The sequence below is a fragment of the Phalangium opilio genome, unplaced genomic scaffold, assembly GCF_054372755.1.
Source record: "Phalangium opilio isolate 3A_F unplaced genomic scaffold, DU_Popi_V2 ptg000352l_1, whole genome shotgun sequence".
In the NCBI taxonomy this organism is placed as follows: Eukaryota; Metazoa; Arthropoda; class Arachnida; order Opiliones; family Phalangiidae; genus Phalangium; species Phalangium opilio.
Genome location: NW_028324228.1, coordinates 7,549,484 through 7,564,382, shown reverse-complemented (window position 1 = coordinate 7,564,382; position 14,899 = coordinate 7,549,484). Strand labels below are relative to the sequence as shown.

General features: G+C 47.2%; 11 non-coding genes across 11 annotated transcripts; all 11 read right to left on the bottom strand.

The window, feature by feature from the left end:
* Window positions 1-3,244: 3,244 nt before the first annotated feature.
* TRNAN-GUU (transfer RNA asparagine (anticodon GUU)) lies at window positions 3,245-3,317 on the bottom strand. The gene has a single exon. It is a non-coding gene; the product is annotated as a tRNA-Asn (tRNA).
* Window positions 3,318-4,419: 1,102 nt separating this feature from the next.
* Window positions 4,420-4,492, bottom strand: TRNAN-GUU (transfer RNA asparagine (anticodon GUU)). The gene has a single exon. It is a non-coding gene; the product is annotated as a tRNA-Asn (tRNA).
* Window positions 4,493-5,591: 1,099 nt separating this feature from the next.
* On the bottom strand, window positions 5,592-5,664 carry TRNAN-AUU (transfer RNA asparagine (anticodon AUU)). The gene has a single exon. It is a non-coding gene; the product is annotated as a tRNA-Asn (tRNA).
* Window positions 5,665-6,472: 808 nt separating this feature from the next.
* Window positions 6,473-6,545, bottom strand: TRNAN-GUU (transfer RNA asparagine (anticodon GUU)). The gene has a single exon. It is a non-coding gene; the product is annotated as a tRNA-Asn (tRNA).
* Window positions 6,546-7,792: 1,247 nt separating this feature from the next.
* Window positions 7,793-7,865, bottom strand: TRNAN-GUU (transfer RNA asparagine (anticodon GUU)). The gene has a single exon. It is a non-coding gene; the product is annotated as a tRNA-Asn (tRNA).
* A 660-nt stretch (window positions 7,866-8,525) lies between these two features.
* TRNAN-GUU (transfer RNA asparagine (anticodon GUU)) lies at window positions 8,526-8,598 on the bottom strand. The gene has a single exon. It is a non-coding gene; the product is annotated as a tRNA-Asn (tRNA).
* A 1,687-nt stretch (window positions 8,599-10,285) lies between these two features.
* On the bottom strand, window positions 10,286-10,358 carry TRNAN-GUU (transfer RNA asparagine (anticodon GUU)). The gene has a single exon. It is a non-coding gene; the product is annotated as a tRNA-Asn (tRNA).
* Window positions 10,359-11,896: 1,538 nt separating this feature from the next.
* TRNAN-GUU (transfer RNA asparagine (anticodon GUU)) lies at window positions 11,897-11,969 on the bottom strand. The gene has a single exon. It is a non-coding gene; the product is annotated as a tRNA-Asn (tRNA).
* A 220-nt stretch (window positions 11,970-12,189) lies between these two features.
* On the bottom strand, window positions 12,190-12,262 carry TRNAN-GUU (transfer RNA asparagine (anticodon GUU)). Its single transcript has one exon. It is a non-coding gene; the product is annotated as a tRNA-Asn (tRNA).
* A 954-nt stretch (window positions 12,263-13,216) lies between these two features.
* On the bottom strand, window positions 13,217-13,289 carry TRNAN-GUU (transfer RNA asparagine (anticodon GUU)). The gene has a single exon. It is a non-coding gene; the product is annotated as a tRNA-Asn (tRNA).
* Window positions 13,290-14,095: 806 nt separating this feature from the next.
* TRNAN-GUU (transfer RNA asparagine (anticodon GUU)) lies at window positions 14,096-14,168 on the bottom strand. Its single transcript has one exon. It is a non-coding gene; the product is annotated as a tRNA-Asn (tRNA).
* Between the last annotated feature and the right edge of the window lie 731 nt (window positions 14,169-14,899).

The following is a 14,899-nucleotide window of genomic DNA, read 5'->3' as shown; positions in this document are numbered from 1 at the left end:
CTAAGACCTCACAACACCGCTCCCGGATGGGCTCGAACCACCAACCTTTCGGTTAACAGCCGATCGCGCTAACCATTGCGCCACGGAAGCCCAAAAATTAAATGTTCGTCAGGTATTGTGGAAAAACATTGGATTTTTAGGTTACATGTGAGATTTCACAACACCGCTCCCGGGTGGGCTCGAACCACCAACCTTTCGGTTAACAGCCGAACGCGCTAACCATTGCGCCACGGAAGACCAAAAATTAAATGTTCGTCAGTTATTTTTAAAAAACTCTGAATTTTACGTTACATCTAAGACCTCACAACACCGCTCCCGGATGGTCTCGAACCACCAACCTTTCGGTTAACAGCCGACGGCGTTAACCATTGTGCAACGGAAGCCCAAAGATTAAATGTTCGTCAGGTATTGTGGAAAAACTTTGACTTTTTACGTCACATCTGAGACTTCACAACACCGCTCCCGGATGGGCTCGAACCACAAACCTTTTGAATAACAGCTGAACGCTCTAACCATTGCGCCACGGAAGCCCAAAAATTAAATGTTCGTCAGTTATTTTTAAAAAACTCTGAATTTTACGTTACATCTAAGACCTCACAACACCGCTCCCGGATGGGCTCGAACCACCAACCTTTCGGTTAACAGCCGAACGCGCTAACCATTGCTTCACGGAAGCCCAAAAATTAAATGTTCGTCAGGTATTGTGGAAAAACTTTGACTTTTTACGTCACATCTGAGACCTCACAACACCGCTCACGGATGGGCTCGAACCACCAACCTTTCGGTTAACAGCCGAACGCGCTAACCATTGCGCCACGGAAGCCCAAAAATTAAATGGTCGTCGGGTATTGTGGAAACAATTTGGCTTTTTACGTTACATGTGAGAGCTCACAACACCGCTCCCGGGTGGGCTCGAACCACCAACCTTTCGGTTAACAGCCGAACGCGCTAACCATTGCGCCACAGAAGCCCAAAGATTAAATGTTCGTCAGGTATTGTGGGAAAACTTTGGATTTTTACGTTACATGTGAGATCTCACAACACCGCTCCCGGGTGGGCTCGAACCACCAACCTTTCGGTTAACAGCCGAACGCGCTAACCATTGCGCCACAGAAGCCCAAAGATTAAATGTTCGTCAGGTATTGTGGAAAAACTTTGGATTTTTAGGTTACATGTGAGATTTCACAACACCGCTCCCGGGTGGGCTCGAACCACCAACCTTTCGGTTAACAGCCGAACGCGCGAACCATTGCTTCACGGAAGCCCAAAAATTAAATGTTCGTCAGGTATTGTGGAAAAACTTTGACTTTTCACGTCACATCTGAGACCTCACAACACCGCTCACGGATGGGCTCGAACCACCAACCTTTCGGTTAACAGCCGAACGCGCTAACCATTGCGCCACGGAAGCCCAAAAATTAAATGGTCGTCGGGTATTGTGGAAACACTTTGGCTTTTTACGTTACATGTGAGAGCTCACAACACCGCTCCCGGGTGGGCTCGAACCACCAACCTTTCGGTTAACAGCCGAACGCTCTAACCATTGCGCCACGGAAGCCCGAAAATTAAATGTTCTTCAGTTATTTTTAAAAAACTCTGAATTTTACGTTACATCTAAGACCTCACAACACCGCTCCCGGATGGGCTCGAACCACCAACCTTTCGGTTAACAGCCGATCGCGCTAACCATTGCGCCACGGAAGCCCAAAAATTAAATGTTCGTCAGGTATTGTGGAAAAACATTGGATTTTTAGGTTACATGTGAGATTTCACAACACCGCTCCCGGGTGGGCTCGAACCACCAACCTTTCGGTTAACAGCCGAACGCGCTAACCATTGCGCCACGGAAGACCAAAAATTAAATGTTCGTCAGTTATTTTTAAAAAACTCTGAATTTTACGTTACATCTAAGACCTCACAACACCGCTCCCGGATGGTCTCGAACCACCAACCTTTCGGTTAACAGCCGACGGCGTTAACCATTGTGCAACGGAAGCCCAAAGATTAAATGTTCGTCAGGTATTGTGGAAAAACTTTGACTTTTTACGTCACATCTGAGACTTCACAACACCGCTCCCGGATGGGCTCGAACCACAAACCTTTTGAATAACAGCTGAACGCTCTAACCATTGCGCCACGGAAGCCCAAAAATTAAATGTTCGTCAGTTATTTTTAAAAAACTCTGAATTTTACGTTACATCTAAGACCTCACAACACCGCTCCCGGATGGGCTCGAACCACCAACCTTTCGGTTAACAGCCGAACGCGCTAACCATTGCGCCACGGAAGCCCAAAAATTAAATGTTCGTCAGGTATTGTGGAAAAACCTTGGATTTTTAGGTTACATGTGAGATTTCACAACACCGCTCCCGGGTGGGCTCGAACCACCAACCTTTCGGTTAACAGCCGAACGCGCTAACCATTGCTTCACGGAAGCCCAAAAATTAAATGTTCGTCAGGTATTGTGGAAAAACTTTGACTTTTTACGTCACATCTGAGACCTCACAACACCGCTCACGGATGGGCTCGAACCCCAACCTTTCGGTTAACAGCCGAACGCGCTAACCATTGCGCCACGGAAGCCCAAAAATTAAATGGTCGTCGGGTATTGTGGAAACACTTTGGCTTTTTGCGTTACATGTGAGAGCTCACAACACCGCTCCCGGGTGGGCTCGAACCACCAACCTTTCGGTTAACAGCCGAACGCGCTAACCATTGCACCACGGAAACCCAAAGATTAAATGTTCGTCAGGTATTGTGGAAAAACTTTGGATTTTTACGTTACATGTGAGATCTCACAACACCGCTCCCGGGTGGGCTCGAACCACCAACCTTTCGGTTAACAGCCGAACGCTCTAACCATTGCGCCACGGAAGCCCAAAAATTAAATGTTCGTCAGTTATTTTTAAAAAACTCTGAATTTTACGTTACATCTAAGACCTCACAACACCGCTCCCGGATGGGCTCGAACCACCAACCTTTCGGTTAACAGCCGATCGCGCTAACCATTGCGCCACGGAAGCCCAAAAATGAAATGTTCGTCAGGTATTGTGGAAAAACTTTGGATTTTTAGGTTACATGTGAGATTTCACAACACCGCTCCCGGGTGGGATCGAACCACCAACCTTTCGGTTAACAGCCGAACGCGCTAACCATTGCGCCACGGAAACCCAAAGATTAAATGTTCGTCAGGTATTGTGGAAAAACTTTGGATTTTTACGTTACATGTGAGATCTCACAACACCGCTCCCGGGTGGGCTCGAACCACCAACCTTTCGGTTAACAGCCGAACGCGCTAACCATTGCGCCACGGAAGCCCAAAAATTAAATGTTCGTCAGTTATTTTTAAAAAACTCTGAATTTTACGTTACATCTAAGACCTCACAACACCGCTCCCGGATGGGCTCGAACCACCAACCTTTCGGTTAACAGCCGAACGCGCTAACCATTGCTTCACGGAAGCCCAAAAATTAAATGTTCGTCAGGTATTATGGAAAAACTTTGACTTTTTACGTCACATCTGAGGCCTCACAACACCGCTCACGGATGGGCTCGAACCACCAACCTTTCGGTTAACAGCCGAACGCGCTAACCATTGCGCCACGGAAGCCCAAAAATTGAATGGTCGTCGGGTATTGTGGAAACACTTTGGCATTTTACGTTACATGTGAGAGCTCACAACACCTCTCCCGGGTGGGCTCGAACCACCAACCTTTCGGTTAACAGCCGAACGCGCTAACCATTGCGCCACGGAAACCCAAAGATTAAATGTTCGTCAGGCATTGTGGAAAAACTTTGGATTTTTACGTCACATCTGAGACCTCACAACACCGCTCACGGATGGGCTCGAACCACCAACCTTTCGGTTAACAGCCGAACGCTCTAACCATTGCGCCACGGAAGCCCAAAAATTAAATGGTCGTCGGGTATTGTGGAAACACTTTGGCTTTTTACGTTACATGTGAGAGCTCACAACACCGCTCCCGGGTGGGCTCGAACCACCAACCTTTCGGTTAACAGCCGAACGCGCTAACCATTGCGCCACAGAAGCCCAAAGATTAAATGTTCGTCAGGTATTTTTAAAAAAACTCTGAATTTTACGTTACATCTAAGACCTCACAACACCGCTCCCGGATGGGCTCGAACCACCAACCTTTCGGTTAACAGCCGATCGCGCTAACCATTGCGCCACGGAAGCCCAAAAATGAAATGTTCGTCAGGTATTGTGGAAAAACTTTGGATTTTTAGGTTACATGTGAGATTTCACAACACCGCTCCCGGGTGGGCTCGAACCACCAACCTTTCGGTTAACAGCCGAACGCGCTAACCATTGCGCCACGGAAACCCAAAGATTAAATGTTCGTCAGGTATTGTGGAAAAACTTTGGATTTTTACGTTACATGTGAGATCTCACAACACCGCTCCCGGGTGGGCTCGAACCACCAACCTTTCGGTTAACAGCCGAACGCGCTAACCATTGCGCCACGGAAGCCCAAAAATTAAATGTTCGTCAGTTATTTTTAAAAAACTCTGAATTTTACGTTACATCTAAGACCTCACAACACCGCTCCCGGATGGGCTCGAACCACCAACCTTTCGGTTAACAGCCGAACGCGCTAACCATTGCTTCACGGAAGCCCAAAAATTAAATGTTCGTCAGGTATTATGGAAAAACTTTGACTTTTTACGTCACATCTGAGGCCTCACAACACCGCTCACGGATGGGCTCGAACCACCAACCTTTCGGTTAACAGCCGAACGCGCTAACCATTGCGCCACGGAAGCCCAAAAATTGAATGGTCGTCGGGTATTGTGGAAACACTTTGGCATTTTACGTTACATGTGAGAGCTCACAACACCGCTCCCGGGTGGGCTCGAACCACCAACCTTTCGGTTAACAGCCGAACGCGCTAACCATTGCGCCACGGAAACCCAAAGATTAAATGTTCGTCAAGCATTGTGGAAAAACTTTGAATTTTACGTTACATCTAAGACCTCACAACACCGCTCCCGGATGGGCTCGAACCACCAACCTTTCGGTTAACAGCCGAACGCTCTAACCATTGCGCCACGGAAGCCCAAAAATTAAATGGTCGTCGGGTATTGTGGAAACACTTTGGCTTTTTACGTTACATGTGAGAGCTCACAACACCGCTCCCGGGTGGGCTCGAACCACCAACCTTTCGGTTAACAGCCGAACGCGCTAACCATTGCGCCACAGAAGCCCAAAGATTAAATGTTCGTCAGGTATTTTTAAAAAACTCTGAATTTTACGTTACATCTAAGACCTCACAACACCGCTCCCGGATGGGCTCGAACCACCAACCTTTCGGTTAACAGCCGACGGCGCTAACCATTGCGCCACAGAAGCCCAAAGATTAAATGTTCGTCAGGTATTGTGGAAAAACTTTGACTTTTTACGTCACATCTGAGACTTCACAACACCGCTCCCGGATGGGCTCGAACCACAAACCTTTTGAATAACAGCTGAACGCTCTAACCATTGCGCCACGGAAGCCCAAAAATTAAATGTTCGTCAGTTATTTTTAAAAAACTCTGAATTTTACGTTACATCTAAGACCTCACAACACCGCTCCCGGATGGGCTCGAACCACCAACCTCTCGGTTAATAGCCGAACGCGCTAACCATTGCGCCACGGAAGCCCAAAAATTAAATGTTCGTCAGGTATTGTGGAAAAACTTTGGATTTTTAGGTTACATGTGAGATTTCACAACACCGCTCCCGGGTGGGCTCGAACCACCAACCTTTCGGTTAACAGCCGAACGCGCGAACCATTGCTTCACGGAAGCCCAAAAATTAAATGTTCGTCAGTTATTGTGGAAAAACTTTGACTTTTCACGTCAAATCTGAGACCTCAAAACACCGCTCACGGATGGGCTCGAACCACCAACCTTTCGGTTAACAGCCGAACGCGCTAACCATTGCGCCACGGAAGCCCAAAAATTAAATGGTCGTCGGGTATTGTGGAAACATTTTGGCTTTTTACGTTACATGTGAGAGCTCACAACACCGCTCCCGGGTGGGCTCGAACCACCAACCTTTCGGTTAACAGCCGAACGCTCTAACCATTGCGCCACGGAAGCCCAAAAATTAAATGTTCGTCAGTTATTTTTAAAAAACTCTGAATTTTACGTTACATCTAAGACCTCACAACACCGCTCCCGGATGGTCTCGAACCACCAACCTTTCGGTTAACAGCCGATCGCGCTAACCATTGCGCCACGGAAGCCCAAATATGAAATGTTCGTCAGGTATTGTGGAAAAACTTTGGATTTTTAGGTTACATGTGAGATTTCACAACACCGCTCCCGGGTGGGCTCGAACCACCAACCTTTCGGTTAACAGCCGAACGCGCTAACCATTGCGCCACGGAAACCCAAAGATTAAATGTTCGTCAGGTATTGTGGAAAAACTTTGGATTTTTACGTTACATGTGAGATCTCACAACACCGCTCCCGGGTGGGCTCGAACCACCAACCTTTCGGTTAACAGCCGAACGCGCTAACCATTGCGCCACGGAAGCCCAAAAATTAAATGTTCGTCAGTTATTTTTCAAAAACTCTGAATTTTACGTTACATCTAAGACCTCACAACACCGCTCCCGGATGGGCTCGAACCACCAACCTTTCGGTTAACAGCCGAACGCGCTAACCATTGCTTCACGGAAGCCCAAAAATTAAATGTTCGTCAGGTATTGTGGAAAAACTTTGACTTTTTACGTCACATCTGAGACCTCACAACACCGCTCACGGATGGGCTCGAACCACCAACCTTTCGGTTAACAGCCGAACGCGCTAACCATTGCGCCACGGAAGCCCAAAAATTAAATGGTCGTCGGGTATTGTGGAAACACTTTGACTTTTTACGTTACATGTGAGAGCTCACAACACCGCTCCCGGGTGGGCTCGAACCACCAACCTTTCGGTTAACAGCCGACGGCGTTAACCATTGCGCCACGGAAGCCCAAAGATTAAATGTTCGTCAGGTATTGTGGAAACACTTTGGCTTTTTACGTTACATGTGAGAGCTCACAACACCGATCCCGGGTGGGCTCGAACCACCAACCTTTCAGTTAACAGCCGAACGCGCTAACCATTGCGCCACGGAAGCCCAAAGATTAAATGTTCGTCAGGTATTTTTAAAAAACTCTGAATTTTACGTTACATCTAAGACCTCACAACACCGCTCCCGGATGGGCTCGAACCACCAACCTTTCGGTTAACAGCCGAACGCGCTAACCATTGCGCCACGGAAGCCCAAAAATTAAATGGTCGTCGGGTATTGTGGAAACATTTTGGCTTTTTACGTTACATGTGAGAGCTCACAACACCGCTCCCGGGTGGGCTCGAACCACCAACCTTTCGGTTAACAGCCGAACGCTCTAACCATTGCGCCACGGAAGCCCAAAAATTAAATGTTCGTCAGTTATTTTTAAAAAACTCTGAATTTTACGTTACATCTAAGACCTCACAACACCGCTCCCGGATGGTCTCGAACCACCAACCTTTCGGTTAACAGCCGATCGCGCTAACCATTGCGCCACGGAAGCCCAAATATGAAATGTTCGTCAGGTATTGTGGAAAAACTTTGGATTTTTAGGTTACATGTGAGATTTCACAACACCGCTCCCGGGTGGGCTCGAACCACCAACCTTTCGGTTAACAGCCGAACGCGCTAACCATTGCGCCACGGAAACCCAAAGATTAAATGTTCGTCAGGTATTGTGGAAAAACTTTGGATTTTTACGTTACATGTGAGATCTCACAACACCGCTCCCGGGTGGGCTCGAACCACCAACCTTTCGGTTAACAGCCGAACGCGCTAACCATTGCGCCACGGAAGCCCAAAGATTAAATGTTCGTCAGGTATTTTTAAAAAACTCTGAATTTTACGTTACATCTAAGACCTCACAACACCGCTCCCGGATGGGCTCGAACCACCAACCTTTCGGTTAACAGCCGAACGCGCTAACCATTGCGCCACGGAAGCCCAAAAATTAAATGGTCGTCGGGTATTGTGGAAACATTTTGGCTTTTTACGTTACATGTGAGAGCTCACAACACCGCTCCCGGGTGGGCTCGAACCACCAACCTTTCGGTTAACAGCCGAACGCTCTAACCATTGCGCCACGGAAGCCCAAAAATTAAATGTTCGTCAGTTATTTTTAAAAAACTCTGAATTTTACGTTACATCTAAGACCTCACAACACCGCTCCCGGATGGTCTCGAACCACCAACCTTTCGGTTAACAGCCGATCGCGCTAACCATTGCGCCACGGAAGCCCAAATATGAAATGTTCGTCAGGTATTGTGGAAAAACTTTGGATTTTTAGGTTACATGTGAGATTTCACAACACCGCTCCCGGGTGGGCTCGAACCACCAACCTTTCGGTTAACAGCCGAACGCGCTAACCATTGCGCCACGGAAACCCAAAGATTAAATGTTCGTCAGGTATTGTGGAAAAACTTTGGATTTTTACGTTACATGTGAGATCTCACAACACCGCTCCCGGGTGGGCTCGAACCACCAACCTTTCGGTTAACAGCCGAACGCGCTAACCATTGCGCCACGGAAGCCCAAAAATTAAATGTTCGTCAGTTATTTTTCAAAAACTCTGAATTTTACGTTACATCTAAGACCTCACAACACCGCTCCCGGATGGGCTCGAACCACCAACCTTTCGGTTAACAGCCGAACGCGCTAACCATTGCTTCACGGAAGCCCAAAAATTAAATGTTCGTCAGGTATTGTGGAAAAACTTTGACTTTTTACGTCACATCTGAGACCTCACAACACCGCTCACGGATGGGCTCGAACCACCAACCTTTCGGTTAACAGCCGAACGCGCTAACCATTGCGCCACGGAAGCCCAAAAATTAAATGGTCGTCGGGTATTGTGGAAACACTTTGACTTTTTACGTTACATGTGAGAGCTCACAACACCGCTCCCGGGTGGGCTCGAACCACCAACCTTTCGGTTAAAAGCCGACGGCGTTAACCATTGCGCCACGGAAGCCCAAAGATTAAATGTTCGTCAGGTATTGTGGAAAAACTTTGACTTTTTACGTCACATCTGAGACTTCACAACACCGCTCCCGGATTGGCTCGAACCACAAACCTTTTGAATAACAGCTGAACGCTCTAACCATTGCGCCACGGAAGCCCAAAAATTAAATGTTCGTCAGTTATTTTTAAAAAACTCTGAATTTTACGTTACATCTAAGACCTCACAACACAGCTCCCAGATGGGCTCGAACCACCAACCTTTCGGTTAACAGCCGACGGCGTTAACCATTGCGCAACGGAAGCCCAAAAATTAAATGGTCGTCGGCTATTGTGGAAACACTTTGGCTTTTTACGTTACATGTGAGAGCTCACAACACCGATCCCGGGTGGGCTCGAACCACCAACCTTTCAGTTAACAGCCGAACGCGCTAACCATTGCGCCACGGAAGCCCAAAGATTAAATGTTCGTCAGGTATTTTTAAAAAACTCTGAATTTTACGTTACATCTAAGACCTCACAACACCGCTCCCGGATGGGCTCGAACCACCAACCTTTCGGTTAACAGCCGATCGCGCTAACCATTGCGCCACGGAAGCCCAAAAATGAAATGTTCGTCAGGTATTGTGGAAAAACTTTGGATTTTTAGGTTACATGTGAGATTTCACAACACCGCTCCCGGGTGGGCTCGAACCACCAACCTTTCGGTTAACAGCCGAACGCGCTAACCATTGCGCCACGGAAACCCAAAGATTAAATGTTCGTCAGGTATTGTGGAAAAACTTTGGATTTTTACGTTACATGTGAGATCTCACAACACCGCTCCCGGGTGGGCTCGAACCACCAACCTTTCGGTTAACAGCCGACGGCGTTAACCATTGCGCAACGGAAGCCCAAAAATTAAATGGTCGTCGGCTATTGTGGAAACACTTTGGCTTTTTACGTTACATGTGAGAGCTCACAACACCGATCCCGGGTGGGCTCGAACCACCAACCTTTCAGTTAACAGCCGAACGCGCTAACCATTGCGCCACGGAAGCCCAAAGATTAAATGTTCGTCAGGTATTTTTAAAAAACTCTGAATTTTACGTTACATCTAAGACCTCACATTACCGCTCCCGGATGGGCTCGAACCACCAACCTTTCGGTTAACAGCCGACGGCGTTAACCATTGCGCAACGGAAGCCCAAAGGTTAAATGTTCGTCAGGTATTGTGGAAAAACTTTGGATTTTTACGTTACATGTGAGATCTCACAACACCGCTCCCGGGTGGACTCGAACCACCAACCTTTCGGTTAACAGCCGAACGCGCTAACCATTGCGCCACGGAAGCCCAAAGATTAAATGTTCGTCAGGTATTGTGGAAAAACTTTGACTTTTTACGTCACATCTGAGACTTCACAACACCGCTCCCGGATGGGCTCGAACCACAAACCTTTTGAATAACATCTGAACGCTATAACCATTGCGCCACGGAAGACCAAAAATTAAATGTTCGTCAGTTATTTTTAAAAAACTCTGAATTTTACGTTACATCTAAGACCTCACAACACAGCTCCCGGATGGGCTCGAACCACCAACCTTTCGGTTAACAGCCGACGGCGTTAACCATTGCGCAACGGAAGCCCAAAAATTAAATGGTCGTCGGCTATTGTGGAAACACTTTGGCTTTTTACGTTACATGTGAGAGCTCACAACACCGATCCCGGATGGGCTCGAACCACCAACCTTTCGGTTAACAGCCGAACGCGCTAACCATTGCGCCACGGAAGCCCAAAGATTAAATGTTCGTCAGGTATTTTTAAAAAACTCTGAATTTTACGTTACATCTAAGACCTCACATTACCGCTCCCGGATGGGCTCGAACCACCAACCTTTCGGTTAACAGCCGAACGCGCTAACCATTGCGCCACGGAAGCCCAAAAATTAAATGTTCGTCAGTTATTTTTAAAAAACTCTGAATTTTACGTTACATCTAAGACCTCACAACACCGCTCCCGGATGGGCTCAAACCACCAACCTTTCGGTTAACAGCCGACGGCGTTAACCATTGCGCAACGGAAGCCCAAAGATTAAATGTTCGTCAGGTATTGTGGAAAAACTTTGACTTTTTACGTCACATCTGAGACTTCACAACACCGCTCCCGGATGGGCTCGAACCACAAACCTTTTGAATAACAGCTGAACGCTCTAACCATTGCGCCACGGAAGCCCAAAAATTAAATGTTCGTCAGTTATTATTAAAAAACTCTGAATTTTACGTTACATCTAAGACCTCACAACACAGCTCCCGGATGGGCTCGAACCACCAACCTTTCGGTTAACAGCCGACGGCGTTAACCATTGCGCAACGGAAGCCCAAAAATTAAATGGTCGTCGGCTATTGTGGAAACACTTTGGCTTTTTACGTTACATGTGAGAGCTCACAACACCGATCCCGGGTGGGTTCGAACCACCAACCTTTCGGTTAACAGCCAAACGCGCTAACCATTGCGCCACGGAAGCCCAAAGATTAAATGTTCGTCAGGTATTTTTAAAAAACTCTGAATTTTACGTTACATCTAAGACCTCACATTACCGCTCCCGGATGGGCTCGAACCACCAACCTTTCGGTTAACAGCCGAACGCGCTAACCATTGCGCCACGGAAGCCCAAAAATTAAATGTTCGTCAGTTATTTTTAAAAAACTCTGAATTTTACGTTACATCTAAGACCTCACAACACCGCTCCCGGATGGGCTCGAACCACCAACCTTTCGGTTAACAGCCGACGGCGTTAACCATTGCGCAACGGAAGCCCAACGATTAAATGTTCGTCAGGTATTGTGGAAAAACTTTGGATTTTTACGTTACATGTGAGATTTCACAACACCGCTCCCGGGTGGGCTCGAACCACCAACCTTTCGGTTAACAGCCGAACGCGCTAACCATTGCGCCACGGAAGCTCAGAAATGAAATGGTCGTCAGGTATTGTGGAAAAACTTTGACTTTTTACGTCACATCTGAGACCTCACAACACCGCTCCCGGATGGGCTCGAACCACCAACCTTTCGGTAACAGCCGACGGCGTTAACCATTGCGCAACGGAAGCCCAACGATTAAATGTTCGTCAGGTATTGTGGAAAAAGTTTGGATTTTTACGTTACATATGAGATTTCACAACACCGCTCCCGGGTGGGCTCGAACCACCAACCTTTCGGTTAACAGCCGAACGCGCTAACCATTGCGCCACGGAAGCCCAAAAATTAAATGTTCGTCAGGTATTGTGGAAAAATTTTGACTTTTTACGTCACATCTGAGACCTCACAACACCGCTCACGGATGGGCTCGAACCACCAACCTTTCGGTTAACAGCCGAACGCGCTAACCATTGCGCCACGGAAGCCCAAAGATTAAATGTTCGTCAGGTATTGTGGAAAAACTTTGACTTTTTACGTTACATCTAAGACCTCACAACACCGCTCCCGGATGGGCTCAAACCACCAACCTTTCGGTTAACAGCCGACGGCGTTAACCATTGCGCAACGGAAGCCCAAAGATTAAATGTTCGTCAGGCATTGTGGAAAAACTTTGACTTTTTACGTCACATCTGAGACTTCACAACACCGCTCCCGGATGGGCTCGAACCACAAACCTTTTGAATAACATCTGAACGCTATAACCATTGCGCCACGGAAGACCAAAAATTAAATGTTCGTCAGTTATTTTTAAAAAACTCTGAATTTTACGTTATATCTAAGACCTCACAACACCGCTTCCGGATGGGCTCAAACCACCAACCTTTCGGTTAACAGCCGACGGCGTTAACCATTGCGCAACGGAAGCCCAAAGATTAAATGTTCGTCAGGTATTGTGGAAAAACTTTGACTTTTTACGTCACATCTGAGACTTCACAACACCGCTCCCGGATGGGCTCGAACCACAAACCTTTTGAATAACAGCTGAACGCTCTAAACATTGCGCCACGGAAGCCCAAAAATTTAATATTCGTCAGTTATTTTTAAAAAACTCTGAATTTTACGTTACATCTAAGACCTCACAACACCGCTCCCGGATGGGCTCAAACCACCAACCTTTCGGTTAACAGCCGACGGCGTTAACCATTGCGCAACGGAAGCCCAAAGATTAAATGTTCGTCAGGTATTGTGGAAAAACTTTGGATTTTTACGTTACATGTGAGATCTCACAACACCGCTCCCGGGTGGGCTCGAACCACCAACCTTTCGGTTAACAGCCGAACGCGCTAACCATTGCGCCACGGAAGCCCAAAGATTAAATGTTCGTCAGGTATTGTGGAAAAACTTTGACTTTTTACGTCACATCTGAGACTTCACAACACCGCTCCCGGATGGGCTCGAACCACAAACCTTTTGAATAACATCTGAACGCTATAACCATTGCGCCACGGAAGACCAAAAATTAAATGTTCGTCAGTTATTTTTAAAAAACTCTGAATTTTACGTTACATCTAAGACCTCACAACACAGCTCCCGGATGGGCTCGAACCACCAACCTTTCGGTTAACAGCCGACGGCGTTAACCATTGCGCAACGGAAGCCCAAAAATTAAATGGTCGTCGTCTATTGTGGAAACACTTTGGCTTTTTACGTTACATGTGAGAGCTCACAACACCGATCCCGGGTGGGTTCGAACCACCAACCTTTCGGTTAACAGCCGAACGCGCTAACCATTGCGCCACGGAAGCCCAAAGATTAAATGTTCGTCAGGTATTTTTAAAAAACTCTGAATTTTACGTTACATCTAAGACCTCACATTACCGCTCCCGGATGGGCTCGAACCACCAACCTTTCGGTTAACAGCCGAACGCGCTAACCATTGCGCCACGGAAGCCCAAAAATTAAATGTTCGTCAGTTATTTTTAAAAAACTCTGAATTTTACGTTACATCTAAGACCTCACAACACCGCTCCCGGATGGGCTCGAACCACCAACCTTTCGGTTAACAGCCGACGGCGTTAACCATTGCGCAACGGAAGCCCAACGATTAAATGTTCGTCAGGTATTGTGGAAAAACTTTGGATTTTTACGTTACATGTGAGATTTCACAACACCGCTCCCGGGTGGGCTCGAACCACCAACCTTTCGGTTAACAGCCGAACGCGCTAACCATTGCGCCACGGAAGCTCAGAAATGAAATGGTCGTCAGGTATTGTGGAAAAACTTTGACTTTTTACGTCACATCTGAGACCTCACAACACCGCTCCCGGATGGGCTCGAACCACCAACCTTTCGGTTAACAGCCGAACGCGCTAACCATTGCGCCACGGAAGCTCAAAAATTAAATGGTCGTCAGGTATGTGGAAAAACTTTGACTTTTTACGTCACATCTGAGACTTCACAACACCGCTCCCGGATGGGCTCGAACCACAAACCTTTTGAATAACAGCTGAACGCTCTAACCATTGCGCCAAGGAAGCCCAAAGATTAAATGTTCGTCAGGTATTGTGGAAAAACTTTGGATTTTTACGTTACATGTGAGATCTCACAACACCGCTCCCGGGTGGGCTCGAACCACCAACCTTTCGGTTAACAGCCGAACGCTCTAACCATTGCGCCACGGAAGCCCAAAAATTAAATGTTCGTCAGTTATTTTTAAAAAACTCTGAATTTTACGTTACATCTAAGACCTCACAACACCGCTCCCGGATGGGCTCGAACCACCAACCTTTCGGTTAACAGCCGATCGCGCTAACCATTGCGCCACGGAAGCCCAAAAATGAAATGTTCGTCAGGTATTGTGGAAAAACTTTGGATTTTTAGGTTACATGTGAGATTTCACAACACCGCTCCCGGGTGGGATCGAACCACCAACCTTTCGGTTAACAGCCGAACGCGCTAACCATTGCGCCACGGAA